Source organism: Bos javanicus, chromosome 9 (assembly GCF_032452875.1).
Source record: "Bos javanicus breed banteng chromosome 9, ARS-OSU_banteng_1.0, whole genome shotgun sequence".
Taxonomy (NCBI): Eukaryota; Metazoa; Chordata; class Mammalia; order Artiodactyla; family Bovidae; genus Bos; species Bos javanicus.
The window spans coordinates 33,675,186-33,687,694 of NC_083876.1; positions in this window are offsets into that span (position 1 = coordinate 33,675,186).

Sequence of the window (12,509 nt, forward strand, 5' to 3'; positions counted from 1 at the left end):
ACTCTTTACTGCCTCCATGTTAGAGTCCCTGTGGTTTATTCCATTGACCAGGACAGTCCATTCAGTATTCCGAGATAAAATATTAATAAGGGCTAACAGTAATGAAACACTTTTTGTGTGTTGGAAAAGGTACTAAGCACTTCACTTGGGGGGCTTCCCAGGTGGCACTAGTGGTAAAGAACCTGCCTGCCAATGAGGAAACAAGAGATGCGGGTTCCAATCCCTGGGTGGGGAAGATCTGGAGGAGGACATAGCTACCCACTCTAGTATTCTTGCCTGGAGAATCCCATGGTAAGAGGAGCCTGGAGGGCTACAGTCCATAGGGTCGAAAAGAGTCGACTTAGTATGCAAGCACTTAACTTGGATTATCTTATTTAATGTTTGCAGCAACTCCCGATGTCAGTATCTAGTTCTCCCACTTTACAAATAAAAGATTAAATTCTAAAGAAATTAGTTTACTTTCCCAGGATCAAAAAGAAGTAATCAATTATGTTGGAATTCAAACCTAGGTCATAGGACCCAAGTTCTTATTAAAATATGGTTTTTTTGGTAGACCCCAAAGTTTCTCTAGTTCAGTAATTTTAATTTTTTAGGGATTTTTTTCCTTCAAATGAAAGCTTGTGCAAAACCCCCATATGTAAACCAAATAAACTTAGAAGTGCTTTATTTTGAAATGTGTGGGGCTGGGGCAGATAGGAGGTACAGGTTAGAGTGAGATCTAACTAAATTCTCTTCTTCACCATCTTCCCCCAGTTTTGAATTGCATTGTGTCCTTCTCTCTCACCCCTTCCACAGCAACTAAAAAGACATCTTAAAGTCCTAACCCCTAGTCCATCAGAAAGTGATAGAATTTGGAGGTAGGTTCATTCTCTATGACTCTAGGCAGAAATGCGGTCAACAGCCATCATGCGGAGCTGTGACCTCAAGAAGTACATAGATTTGGAAACCAAGGGATGGAAGCAGGAATGTCCCAACAAATACCATATTTCCCAGTGATTGCCTTTGGGAATTGGTGCTCGCTGCCTGTACAACTCTGGGCTCTGTGGGTATAAGATCCTGGTTCACAAAGAGGGAATGCTTCCAACAGAGGACTCAGCAAAAGATCCCACTGAACTTTAAGCTGTGGCCTACGCCCAGGCATTCTGGGTTCCTCCTGCCAGGGATTTGCAGATGAGGAGTCACCATCCTGGCAGACACCATTTACCCTGATATCAGGAGGAGGCACAGGCGTGGCAGGAGGGATGTATTTGGCAGCCTAAGGTTCCACTTGCACATCTTTAGATGCTCTTTTGCCTAACGTTGATAATAAGTGGACAATTGCAGAACCTCAGCCTGAGTATAACATGGGGACCAAGGATTCAGACACCTCCAATCTGAAGGTCTGGTTCAATCCTCCCAGTAACCCATCAAGACCCAGAGGCACTACTGGTGACAGGGAGAATCTGGAATGAATATTGGAGGAAGGAAATGAGGAGTCTCATTTGTGATCCTAAGAACAACTGCAGGACTATACAGCTGCCCACTAGCCTTCCCCTCATAAGTTTCCTTCAGATAAAGAAGGCCTCCAGAATTCTAGAGATGCTTCTCTCAGAACTTCTGGAAAGACTTGAGTCAATTTGCTACTGGTTCCCACTCAGAAGTGCTACCAACTGATGACCTTCAGCCCCCTTTTTTGCACAGCTGACTGGGAGCTTTGTCCCAGCTCTTTCGTCATAGCCAGCTCTTCCTTCTGTCCGGTCCTGCTTCTTTTTCTCCTCTCACAGGCATTGATCCTAACAGCACCTACTATTGAACTTCCTGCATGCTCATCTCCATGCTGTAGTCTATTTCTCAAGGAATCTGACCTATAGTCAGTTGTTCCTATTATGCTTAAATACATGAGATGACTTCATTCATTCATTCAGAAATATTTACTAAGTGCCTCATTTACACTGGTTCTGTTCTAGACCCAGACTGGTTGAGTGAATCAGGTAATGTTTCTGCTCTTATGAAGTTTACATTTAGAAGCAGGAGGAAAGTACCAAGCAGATAAACTAATAATGAAGGACTACCAGACAGTGATGAGTGCTATGCAGAGAATTTAAACGGTGTGTTCTGATAGAAAGTGACTGAATGATTACTGTTAAACCTGGCTAGGAAGGTACCTCCAGAGCTGAGATCTGAATATCCAGGACCCAGCCACATAGAGATCAACGGCAAGAGCCTTCCAAGTAAAGTGGATGGCTTGTGGAAAGCCTCAAGGTTGAAATGGGGTTGGTGTTTAAAAAGCAGAAAGAAGGCCAGTGTGGCTAGACCTTAATGGTAACAATAAAGCATGAAGATTCTCAGAGGTAAACAGGGCATAGGGAATGGAATGCAGGAGATTTGAAAAGGAAGGTTATGATAGGAAATAGTTTATTTGGAGCGAGTAAAATTTAAAAATTCTAGCCAAATGTGGCAGAATTGATAGGCAGTGTTGAGGGCTCATTTGGGATATGGGTCCTGGACTTATGAGAAATCCAAACTCTTCATAAATGGGAAGAGTTGTGTATTTTTTTCCCAGCAGTGTTCAGCCACTGATGCTCGCAAGAAATGGGCAGATAGGATTACACATGTTTAGCCCTTTGACACGAGGAGAACATGGGAGGGAATGAAAAGTGTCCTGGGAGAGAAAATCTAACTTGGAAAGAGGGAACTAGGGACACAGTGCTAATGCCTATGAACTGAGGATCCAGATGAGAGTTACTTGAGTAGGAGTCCTGAAGCAGGTAGGTAGAAGGCAGGCTGGAGGGTAGCTAGAATGGGATATCAGAAATGACTCTTTTGGAGACTGTGCTGTTGTTGGTTATGGCAAAGTCAAGGGTAGGAGTCTAGAATGAGGTGGAATGAGGGAATAAATATTTTTGCTGGTCAGTTTTTTTTTTTTTTTTTATCATGAACATGAAAAGTTATCAGATCTCATTCTGTGCCTTGAAATGAAAATAGATTTGTTATTCTCTCTCTTTAAGCTGTCCAGAGTCATTTGAAGCAGGTCTGCCTACCTTTAACTTGTCCCTGTTATACTAACATGTGGCAGCTTCAAGGGGCTTCCCAGGTGGCAGAGTGGTAAAGAATTAGCCTTCGATGCAGAAGATCCAGGAGACGCTGTGGATTCGATCCCTGGGTTGGGAAGATCCCCTGGAGGAGGGCATGGCAACCCACTCCAGTATTCTTGCCTTGGAGAATCCCATGGACAGAAGAGCCTGGCAGGCTATAGTCCTTAGGGTTGCAAGAGTCAGACACGACTGAAGCGACTGAGCGTGCACACACACACGCAGCTTCAAGGCAAGTCCCAGATCATTGCCCTTAGTGGGCAGATTTTTCTCAAGATATTCTGGGCAGACTTGGTTGCTGTTAGAAAATTACCCGTGATCTAAAATTTATGCTAGGGGTTACCCTCTGGGCTTCCCTGATGACTCAGCGGTAAAGAATCAGCCTGTAGTGCAAGGAGATGGAGGCTCAATCCCCAGGGCAGGTTAGGAAGATCCCCTGGAGGAGGAAATGGCAACCCACTCCAGTATTCTTACCTGGAGAATCCCATGAGGAACGTGGCAGGCTACAAATAGGTTGCAAAGAGTTGGACATGACTGAGTGACTGAGCACACAGCACCCACTTTCTAAGACTGTAACTTGAAAAAGACATAGCAAAATTATAGCCTTACAAAGGACAAATAGATGTGAAAACAATCTCAGAATATGAGCACTACTTATATGGCAGGGAAAATTGTGTGACTTCTGTGAAGTCTATTAGGAAATTCTTTTCCTTTCTGGCTAAAATTTCTTCCTAGAAATTATAAATAAGACATAACACAAAAGAGCAGGATTTTTAAAAAAAACTGGTAATTAATTAAACTCAGAGTTATGATATTCTTACTTTATATAAAATACATGTGGGGTAGGACATAAAAAGAAAAATATTTTCCAGAAAAATATGCAAATATTTAGAATATAAAGCGATCAATGCTAAGAGTAATGTGAGTAACTCAGATAATAACTTTCCAAAGGAGAAGTTTTTATAAATTACATTACACATTCTTGGCTTGCTTTATACCCTACAGTGCATCATGGCGATGTAGGGATAATGTTTTTGAACCCCTGTACAGCTAAAAAAGGAAAGTGATTATGCCAAACAACATGCCTTAATAAGAAAAAACAGGACATATTTTCAATAAGGTCTTGCTAAAATGCAGTGTAATATTTGCCCAATATGAGCTTCAGGTCAGTGTTTTTTTCTCTCTGGCAAAGGCTGCTTTGGTAGGAAAATCAAGGAGGACTATCCACTGCACTTGCTTTGAACAATGCTTCCATTAGGAGAACTGTCACCGTTTGTAAGTGGTTTCCTTCCCCTTGCATATTTCCACTGGGTTTCATAGCCTTAGGTCTTTCAGAACATGAAAGCAACAACTCTCAAAAGTAAAGGCTGCCTTGAACTTTGTAGTCTATCAAATGGAAACTCATATGTGTATTTCTGAACCATCTTGGCTTCTACTTCTTGAAGGAAAAAGAGGATGAAGACACTGGTCTGCTACTTAGATGTTTTTATTTTTATTACTTTTAACCCCATAAGTTTTACAGTTCTCATGATAAGCCTCTGGGTCTTCGCTAAGCAGTTCTGGAAGAGGCCATTGCTGAATTTTGGATTTGCTTTCATTCCCTCACATTTATGCTGTACAATTTGCTTATCTCAGCTCCTAAGGGCTTCCCAGATAGGACTAGTGGTAAAGAACTCACCTGTCAATGCAAGAGACATAGGAGACCTGAGTTCAATCCAGGGTCAGGAAGATCCCCTGGAGGAGGAAATGGCAACCCACTCCAGTATTCTTGCCTGGGAAATTCTGAGGACAGAGGAGCCTGCGGGGCTACAGTCCATGGGGTTCCAAAGAGTTGGACACAACTTAGCATGCACACATGTACAGATCTTAAACTAAGCAAGAGAACCTCTTCTATGATCTCTGGGGTGCTTCTGATGAGGTATAGAGAGGTTTCTCATCACTCCCTCTGACCTTGGGTCATCTCTCTATTTCTTTTCCTATCAGTATTTGTTGTTATTTAGTTGCTAAGTCATGTCTGACTCTTTGTGACTCCATGGACTGCAGCTCGCCAAGCTTCCCTGTCCTTCTCTATCTCCCAAAGTTTGTTCAAACTCGTGTCCATTGAGTTGGTGATGCCATCCAACTATCTCATCCTCTGTTGTCCCCTTCTCCTCCTGCCTTTAATCTTTCCCAGCATCAGAATCTTTATTATTTATTATCAGAGTCTATCAGTATTTAAATATGTTCAATTACCCCTAAGTTACAAAACAAAAGAAAACAGAAACTCTTCCTCAACCGTATATATGGTTACTCCCCATGAAGAATGATATCATGTCTCCTCCTTAATTTCTCAACTCTCCTTTATTCTTTTATTCCTGATAACTGCCCTTCTTCTCCGCTATACTTAAAAATACCAAGGTCAATGCTAACTTTCTTACTGCCAAGTCAAATGAACCTTATACAGTCCTTATGGAGTTTGACCGATTAGCAGCATTTGAAACACCCACCAACTCTCTAATTTTATTGAAATACCTTTTCTCTTAACTTGAACTATATCACATGAAAATGATTTTTTTGCAAAGATTCAGAATGCCTGGTTTTAGACTCTCCTCCTTCACTGAGTAGCTATGCAACCTAGACATGTGACATAATTCTTCAGCCCCACTCCACCCCCGTTTCATCTCAGTGGGGAATATACTAGGGTTGTTGTGGTGATTAAAGAAATTAAATCTAAAAGCACTTAGAACAGTGCTCACCAGGCTTATTATAAAGTATGCGATGAATGTCACCTGTTATTATGTTTCATTATTTGATTTTTTCCTTTAAAACTTGTTCCCTCTGCAGCCAGAGAGACTTGGTACTTGACACTTTCACTTTGAAAACCAGATTTGGTGTCCAGACCACAACTAACATAAGAGCAAGCCCTGGCAGGAAGAGGAAGTTAAGGAATCCCAATTCTGTCAAAAAAGAGGATTGACACAGAGTCAGAAGTAGGAGAATAAAAAATTAAAGATGTGTTCAGATTTCAGAATTGGAGGACTGTTAAGTAAATTAAATGGAGAACTCCTTTAACAGGGCATGAACCCCACTTTCTGGCTACTCTGGGTTCTTGGGTAGTGGGGATGCAGGGACAGCTGACCCACTGCTCCAGGAGAAGTAAGAAGGAGTTAAGTTGGGAACCATTGGGCTGGTTTTAGTGAGGGCTCATAAGCCCTGCACAGAGGCTGGGGTGGACCACTAAGCCTGGGTTGCCATGAGAAGGACCTGGAAGAGACTCAGGGATTTTTAGTGGCACCAAGAGCCCTGGGGAGGGCTGTCAGTCCAGGTGTATTATCATCTCTGACCAAGCTAAAAAGGATCAGATACCAGATTACACTAGCTGCTGACTTTAGCACTGGACCCACTGGAATGCCAGCTGTGGGAGGCCAGAGGGCAGGATGGGGACATTGCTTGGATCCGAGGACCTTTCCATCCTGAGGTCAAAAGGTCCCTTGAGACTGGATGATTTTGCCTCCAACATACTTCTTGAGTCTCTCTTCTTTATGCCTAGAATAGGAACCTTCTCTTCTCACCTAGATTCCTATAGTAATAATTAGTTCATTTCTCTCCCGCCTTGCTGCTGTCAACCTGTTTGTAATATTATAGCCAGACTGAGCTTTCATTTTTCCTCAGGCTGATTTTTTTGAACCCACAAATCTGCTTGTGTGGCTTTTCTACTGAAAACCCTTCAGAGACATCCTCAGAAAGCCAGAAGAACTTGCGCTGTCTTTAGCTTCACCACCTGGTCTCTCGTCCACTCTCTCTATGCTTCCGTCCTCCTGCACTCCCTCCTGAATTTCTGCTGACCCTGCCACATGGCCATGTTGCCTCCAGTGTCTCTGTGCGTGCTGTTTTCTATTCCAGGAATGGTCTTTCCATACTTGCTTGTGCTTTTACCTGGATAAATGTATAATAGTTCATAATTTTTGCTACTAGCCTTTCTGACTCTTCGATTCTTGGTTAAGATCCCCCTCTTGTGTGTTGTCACAGCACGATATACTTCACAATGGGTTTACCCTCTGGGGACATTGTTGAGACTTTGATGGGACCCAGTAATTAACACCTCTCTATCCTTTCTTGGCTTGGAGCCACAGAGAACAGAAGACAGAGGACACAAACTTCTCTGTCCTCAACTTTTTAACCTTTAGAACTATATTCTGAAGGCATGGCTTACAGGAGGACAAATAGTTTTTGAACTCTCACTCAAACTGAATATATCCTGCAAAATGTCATTTGTTCTCCTCAGTGAGGCCAGTCATCACTTGAATGCCCCAAGACAGAGAAGGAGGAGCCAACTTGTACTTTCCCAGGTCCTTCTGAGCAACTCACCAACCAGGGAAGTCACTCCTACTCCCCTGGGAAAAGAGAGTGAGGGGATGGGACCAGAGACAGAAGAGTTATGCAAGTGAACACCCAACCCTTCCACTTGGAATCGTAAAGCTGTGCAAGAAGATGACTTAAGCCCCAAGCTCTTCAAAAGAGGGAGCATTGCATCCTGTTCAATGCCCTATCTCTATCATATAGCATAATGACTGGCATGAGTTGGCATTTACAGCAAATGCTCATTGAAAGAACATTTTCTGTAGTTTTTTTTTTTAATTTTATTGGGGTGTAATTGATTTACAATGTTGTATTAGTTTCAGGTGTACAGCAAGGTGAATCTGTTGTGCAACAGTAGTTCTGATACAGATCTACCTTCATAGAAGATCTGGGCCAAACGTCCTCTTGAGATTTCCTTTCATTGCCATGAGATAAAGGGTTAACTTCTGAGTGGTTGCCTTTTTCAGAATGTGTTACATTCTGAATTAATAGCAGATGTAATTACATTCTGATGTAATAGGAGAATTACATCGTAGTGTCTTGTAGTTCTAATCTAGACAGCAGACATTGGTTTATTTTTCCTGTCCAGTGATTTTAAAAGATTTTGAATTAGGATATCAAGAAGTTTCACTCTTTTACAGGTGGTTGACCAGATTTCCCAGCACCACTTGTTAAAGAGATTGTCTTTAATCCATTGTATATTCTTGCCTCCTTTGTCAAAGATAAGGTGTCCATATGTGCATGGATTTATCTCTGGGCTTTCTATTTTATTCCATTGATCTATATTTCTGTCTTTGTGCCAGTACCATACTGTCTTGATAACTGTGGCTTTGTAGTAGAGCCTGAAGTCAGGTAGGTTGATTCCTCCAGTTCCATTCTTCTTTCTCAAGATCGCTTTGGCTATTCGAGGTTTTTTGTATTTCCATACAAAATGTGAAATTATTTGTTCTAGCTCTGTGAAGAATACTGTTGGTAGCTTGATAGGGATTGCGTTGAATCTATAAATTGCTTTGGGTAGTATACTCATTTTCACTATATTGATTCTTCCAATCCATGAACATGGTATATTTCTCCATCTATTAGTGTCCTCTTTGATTTCTTTCACCAGTGTTTTATAGTTTTCTATATATAGGTCTTTAGTTTCTTTAGGTAGATATATTCCTAAGTATTTTATTCTTTCCGTTGCAATGGTGAATGGAATTGTTTCCTTAATTTCTCTTTCTGTTTTCTCATTATTAGTGTATAGGAATGCAAGGGATTTCTGTGTGTTGATTTTATATCCTGCAACTTTACTATAGTCATTGATTATTTCTAGTAATTTTCTGGTGGAATCTTTAGGGTTTTCTATGTAGAGGATCATGTCATCTGCAAATAGTGAGAGTTTTACTTCTTCTTTTCCAATTTGGATTCCTTTTATTTCTTTTTCTGCTCTGATTGCTGTGGCCAAAACTTCCAAAACTATGTTGAATAGTAATGGTGAAAGTGGGCACCCTTGTCTTGTTCCTGACTTTAGAGGAAATGCTTTCAATTTAACACCATACACAAAAATAAACTCAAAATGGATTAAAGATCTAAACGTAAGACCAGAAACTATAAAACTCCTAGAGGAGAACATAGGCAAAACACTCTCTGACATACATCACAGCAGGATCCTCTATGACCCACCTCCCAGAATATTGGAAATAAAATCAAAAATAAACAAATGGGACCTAATTAACCTTAAAAGCTTCTGCACATCAAAGGAAACTATTAGCAAGGTGAAAAGACAGCCTTCAGAATGGCTGTGATCCAAAAGTCTACAAATAATAAATGCTGGAGAGGGTGTGGAGAAAAGGGAACCCTCTTACACTGTTGGTGGGAATGCAAACTAGTACAGCCACTATGGAGAACAGTGTGGAGATTCCTTAAAAAACTGGAAATAGAACTGCCTTGTGATCCAGCAACCCCACTGCTGGGCATACACACTGAGGAAACCAGAAGGGAAAGAGACACGTGTACCCCAATGTTCATTGCAGCACTGTTTATAATAGCCAGGACATGGAAGCAACCTAGATGTCCATCAGCAGATGAATGGATAAGAAAGCAGTGGTACATATACACAATGGAGTATTACTCAGCCATTAAAAAGAATACATTTGAATCAGTTCTAATGAGGTGGATGAAACTGGAGCCTATTATACAGAGTGAAGTAAGCCAGAAGGAAAAACATAAATACAGTATACTAACACATATATATGGAATTTAGAAAGATGGTAACAATAACCCGGTGTACGAGACAGCAAAAGAGACACTGATGTATAGAACAGTGTTATGGACTCTGTGGGAGAGGGAGAGGGTGGGAAGATTTGGGAGAATGACATTGAAACATGTAAAATATCATGTAAGAAACGAGTTGCCAGTCCAGGTTCGATGCACGATACTGGATTCTTGGGGCTAGTGCACTGGGACGACCCAGAGGGATGGTATGGGGAGGGAGGAGGGAGGAGGGTTCAGGATGGGGAACACATGTATACCTGTGGTGGATTCATTTCGATATTTGGCAAAACTAATACAATTATGTAAAGTTTAAAAATAAAATAAAATTAAAAAAAAAAAAGAAGTTTCACATACACTTATTGCTTTCCGTTGTGCCTTGAAAACACTGAAGATATGGTGAAATAGGGTTGTATTTTCAAATATTGCACACAGGCTGTTTGAGATCCAAGCAGCAGTTGCCTCTTGGGTCGGGCCTAGCCCTCACATGCGGGCTTGGTGCCCACCCCCACCTCTTGCCCTGTACTTAGCCTCATTCTATTTGGTTATGTTTCCTACCTGAGCCTATAAACCACTGAAATTTGTGACTCTTGTATTCTGTTTCAAGAAATTGCAAATTTAGGTTTTCCCTGGCACAAAGTGAATGTTTTTCTCTTAAATATGTAGTACATACTTTCTCTTTTTTGAAAACCCAATGACTAATCAAACTTCATTGCTATGGAATAAGTCTTTGGATGCCTTAAAGTTTGATTTGACTTGGAAACAAATCTTCATTTATTAGAATCTCTTCATTTCTCTTCATTTATAAGAATCCTTAAGGAAGCATCTATTGCATAAAGCAAAGCGTATTTGATAGTAGAAAAATTACGTGATTTCCAGAACTTGGACTTCTTGCTGTGTGTGTAGCTTGTCTCTAGGTGTGATTTAAGACTTTTCTTTGCCTGACAATTTGTCTGAAAGGTGGTGTTGCTATTCTTATAAAACGAGGGCAGTGATTCATATTGGCTGTGGTAAACGGTGTGTTTGCAAAACACTTGGAGTTTCTCTTATCAAAGGGGCTATACAAATTCTTTGAAAGGAGTAAGGAGATAATTGTGATCCTATGATCATAGAAATTCATATCACACATGAGGAAGCAAGATGAGTATTTATAACAAAAGCATTCACAAGGATTCATGTAATTCAGAACCAAGGTAAAAGGGTCTCATGTCAGAAATAGTACTATTAGCAGCCAGATCATTATAGAGGTTGTTTAATTAATTCTTTACTGTGAGGAGAAATGCCATTGACACTTCATTATTTTGATACTGAAACTACAATTGGGGGCTTTCAAAATGTGTATGTGAAACCACAAATAGATCCCCTCGGTCCTTTGTGAAGGGAGCTCCTGTTTCTGTATTCAAAAGCACTATCTTCTGAGGATGTCCTTGTAGTTCTTTCCTAATATATTTTCACACTTTGTCCCTGGGAGTCGATGTTTGGGTGAATTGTTAATTGTGGTTTTCATAATTTAAGAAATCATATCCAAGGAATAGGATGGATGAAAAATAGGATGAAGAATAGATTGCTAGTAATTTATAAAAATAGTTTTATTCAAACCACAATGACTCATAACCAGAAAAAAAATTCTTAAACTATTATTTTATAGAAAGCAGAGTAAGCCCAAATTCAAGGCTTTTGTTATTTTACACTTTGTACCTGCTTATTACTTAAAATATTTTATATGATTGATACTTAAGATGGTAATTTTCCTATAAATCTTTTATTTATGTATATATTTTTAATTGGGGGAATAATTGTTTTATGATGTTGTGTTGCTGTGCTGTGCTTAGGCACTCAGTTGTGTCCAACTCTTTGTGACCCCACGGACTGTAGCCCGCTAGGCTCCTCTGTCCATGAAGATTCTCCAGCAGGAATACTGGAGTGGGTAGCCTTTCCCTTCTCCAGGGGATCTTCCCAACCCAGGGATCAAGCCCAGGTCTCCCCCACTGAAGGCGGATTCTTCATTGTCTGAGCCTCCAGGAAAGCCCAAGAATACTGCAGTGGGTAGTGTATCCCTTCTGCAGGGGATCTTCCCAACCCAGGAGTCCAACCAGGGTCTCCTGCATTGCAGGTGGTGGATTCTTTACCAGCTGAGTCACCAGGGAAGCCCACAATGTTGATTGATTTCTGCCATACAACTTGAATCAGCCGTTAAGTATACATATGTGGCCTCCCTCTTGCCGTTCCCTCCCACCTCATCCCGCCCCTCCAGTTGTCACAGAGTGCTGGGTTGGATGCCCTGTGTTATGCAGCAGCTCCCCACTAGCTGTCTGTCTCACACATGGTGGTGTGTGCGTCAGGGCTGCTGTCTCAGTTCCTCCCTCCCTTTCCTTGCCCTGCAGTGTCCACTATGTCTGCATCTCTACTCCTGCCCTGCAAATAGGTTCATCGAAATCTTTCATTTAAAAGATGGATACTTAAGAAAGTGATTTAAAAATTATAAATTTACTGGGCTTCTCTGGTGGCTCAGTGGTAAAGAATCCACCTACCAATGCAGGAGACACAGGTTTGATCCCTCATCTGGGAAGATTCTACATGCTATGGAGCAGCTAAGCCCATGTCACAGCTATTGAGTCTGTGCTCTAGAGCCTGGGAGCCACAACTCCTGAGCCCAGGAATTTTCGTAAGGTCTTTTTGTTTTTGGTTTTTTCCTCTTATTTTAAAAAAGTAAATTATTCACTAGTCTGGTCATTTGCATGAAGTTTTTTGGATGTATTTTTGGTTTCATAATTTAGGAAGGCATTTAGGATATAAAGTGTTGTTTCTTTGCATTTATTATTTCTTCTCATTTCCTTTAGATCTAAA